The sequence below is a fragment of the Oncorhynchus kisutch genome, unplaced genomic scaffold (assembly GCF_002021735.2).
Source record: "Oncorhynchus kisutch isolate 150728-3 unplaced genomic scaffold, Okis_V2 Okis02a-Okis13b_hom, whole genome shotgun sequence".
NCBI classification, from domain to species: Eukaryota; Metazoa; Chordata; class Actinopteri; order Salmoniformes; family Salmonidae; genus Oncorhynchus; species Oncorhynchus kisutch.
This window is the reverse complement of record NW_022261979.1, coordinates 4,024,779-4,028,306: the sequence shown is the minus strand read 5'-3', so window position 1 is coordinate 4,028,306 and position 3,528 is coordinate 4,024,779. Positions and strand designations below refer to the sequence as shown.

At 37.4% G+C, this 3,528-nt stretch overlaps 1 long non-coding RNA gene across 1 annotated transcript; it reads left to right on the top strand.

The window, feature by feature from the left end:
* The first annotated feature begins 1,267 nt into the window (after window positions 1-1,267).
* On the top strand, window positions 1,268-3,108 carry LOC116359235 (uncharacterized). The gene is made up of 2 exons (XR_004206614.1): window positions 1,268-1,664; window positions 2,592-3,108. It is a non-coding gene; the product is annotated as an uncharacterized LOC116359235 (long non-coding RNA).
* The last annotated feature ends 420 nt before the right edge of the window (window positions 3,109-3,528 follow it).

Below are 3,528 nucleotides of genomic sequence, written 5' to 3'. Positions count from 1 at the left end.
TGCCCAATGACAATTTGGGGTTTAATCAAAAGAAGCCACTGTCCTCTGTGATTGATGGAGAAAGTCGGATAGGTAACGCCTAGTTCTGGGGGTAGGGTCTAGTCTGCTTTATTTACACACAGTACTGTCCCCGAATGGAGGATAGTCCATTTAAGAAGAGCCCGTGTGTGTGTGTGCGTGTGTGCGTGTGTGTGTGTCCTTTGGATCCAACACCTCATTGTCCCGTGTTCATGTCTCAATGTAACGACTAAAGACGAAGTCATTATCAAAGTGAACTCGTTAATCAGAACAATAATTCTGACCAAGCCTGTGGCTCTGCAGAGTGGCACACAGAGACACAACCGAGCAGACATTCAGAGCAGTCTCCCTCCTTTTCATTCTGAGAGAGAGAGCGAGCGAGAGAGAAAGATACATATTTTTGCACAGTCTGTAAAGTTTCTATTCTAATCGTAGGTCTTGATATTTCCTATAAGAATCTGAATACCTTTAAAGATGAGGACTTTCTTTAATACTCACTCACGTATTACTTGTTGTTCTCATGTCAGACTTTTAACAAATATTATTATTTATACATTTGTTGCCTTCATGGAAAGCCATTAATTGAGCACAGATATATTAGGAATAAAGTGCTATTTGCATGTGGAAGTATCACGGGATGCATGAAACCCTGTCTGCATGTTTTTGGTGACCTACTCCTATTGTATGGAGATATTACAGTGTGGCACGTGGTTGTAAACTTGCATCATATTTCTGGAGACGCAGCTGCTTCAAATCTCTTTAATCCACCATCAAGATCTGTCAACGTTGAATTGCATCAGAAATAGAAAAATGCATGTGGATGAGAGACGTATATAGGCCTACTGACACAGGAAGAGTAGCCACTGACACAATATTTTGAAGAAAAATAAAATTGAATGTGATCCACGCGCTTTACGCACGAGTTTTACACCTCAAATTAGACATTTATTGGTCTTTGTTCAAGTTTAATGGTACCAGATCCGTATTTAATACTTTATTGTCATCAGTATTACTGACACCTAAGAATTGGCCTATTGCACAATATATTAACAATTGGTTCTAGTATAGTACTTTGAATAGATGCCTTCCCATTCATCTCCCATAGAATCTTTGAAGTGAAACAATACGATCTATATTCTTTGTTAATAATAAAAAATTGTCATATTGTCTTCCTCCCTGTCTTGAACTTTGAAAAAGTGGTAGGCCCCGGGCTGTTTATTGCTTATGTTCCAAACAAAGAGCCTGGAAAGCCTGCGCGTTATCAATCTTGCTCGCCAAAAGGTCTGACAGCTCCTTGCCCTAAGAACACATTTAAACCATCTAACTCTGCCTTAGATCATATGTGGCCGCCAGGAAGACGGCAACAACTTGCTACTTATGGGGGGAAACTACACAACTTGGACGTTTCTTTAATAGGAATCCATTTCTGAATATGGATGTTGTACACAGAGCGGACAATGATATCGACATACACTATAGGTGGGTGATCTTATCCTGCTTTATTTTGTTAAATGGAAGGAAAATCTACAACATTTTCGTTTTCAAAAGAACGTTAGTGGGAAATAGCAGCAAAAGAGTGGATTGACTGAGATGGCGAGAAAGAATCGAATGGATTTGCTTTTACACGGCGTCTATTGTCTGCAGAGGTGAGTGGGTGTTGGCATTCTGCAGAAATCCCATTCAATCCCACGCAGTTTCTGTCTTTGGGCTACCATAATATATATATATATATATATGGTATCATCTTGTCATAACTTCTAAAAACGTTATCTTACTGTATTTCGTGTTTCAAATAACCTACAATATTGTTGTTTTGATATTTAATTTCAATATAGGCAATCTTGCGTTGCCTTCGGGGCACGACAGGCGTGTGTTCTCTACCAAAATGTCCCGGATGGAGAACAATAAAAACATATGAAAACAAAACACCTTTTAGTTCTCTGCATGCCATGAGAGAAGCCCATAGGCTACACGGAAATGGGATTTATTTCTTAGGATTAAAGTTGATATTTGCACATAGGCCTAATGCAGTATCAAATTGTCATCAGAGAGACACATTATGGTAATCATTTCATCATAAAAATATCACCAGGGAATTAATAATCCAAACACATGTAATGCTCAGTAATATTGACTATTTTTACTCGAGAAAAACATTTGTACATATTTAATTTTAGAACAAAGATGTATATCTTATATGGTAGGTCTAAACCGTTCGAGCTCATTTGGATATCAGATGTTTTTCAGATACGAGGTGTAGCCACAAAATAGGTCTAGCCCGTGTTAAAAATTGTGTGAGGAATACAGAGAATCGATCGAAAAATATTATTTTTAGTTATGCTATCATAAGTTAGTTTGTTATATCAATAATATATATGAACATAGACATGATTTATTATTACAGATGCACTTGTATTAAACAAAAAAATAGTTAACTTTTATACTTTTCATTTCAATTTTACGGCTTGAATTATTGTTTGTGTGTCAACTTCAATCCGAGATATAGCTGCATAAATCAATGTGACATTTTTGGTTGAATGAAGCTTAACTTCATTGTGATGTGTATCTGGCAGGGTAGTGGACAGGAGCTACATTAACCGTCTGTCCCCCCGTCAAGACAAGACGAGACACCTGGGAAGCAGGGCAGGAAAAAAAGTGGACCAGAAGTGAACCTTTTTTCTCTTCGATGACTAACGTTACTTATCGCAGGAAACTAAACGTTTCCAGATTATGTTGTTAGAATACTTTAATATTCCACATGGATATTGAAATCAACAGCAGTACCAAGAAGTAGCAGAATAGCTGCACTAGGCCTGTTCATTTTGGAATCAATATAATAGTGAGAATAACCAGACATTACAAATAGTGTTTTCATTGTAATTAATGGTAAATAATATTTTACTTTCTTTTGACGTTTTCTGTTTAAAAAATAAAGGCATCCTGTTGTATAGCGAATTCGGTTCAAGTAAATTAGTTGTTAGATCGAAGACAGATGGCATTGATGAAAGGTCAGTTAATAGTTTGATGTTTGCATTGTCTTATTTCTATTCCTGAATTTCCTGAACACAATAAAACGTTCTCTCACATGGATGTTATGTTTTGTCTTATGAATGAATCATAATCAGTCGAGTCGAATTATTGTTGGACCAGTATGACAATGTAATCCATACCTACATTGAGCCCTTTGGTGGTAAAATAGCTATGGGACATTATTATCATGGAACAGGAACTAAACACATAACATATCGAGTATTCCTGAACAGACATGTTGCAGTGGGATAGGAGTGGAGTAGTAAGACATGATGGATAAGACTGGGTATCCGTTAGAAACATGTGTAGGTCTGTATATGTGGGGAGGAGGATCATTCACAATGGCGATGGCAGTGAGTGGGATTAGAGAGAAGACTATCCACCTACACATATGGTATTGTTCTGTAGATAAACCTCCCCCACACAGACACAGCTCAAAGGAGAATATTAGTGTGTAGTTACATAACCGGACATATGAAT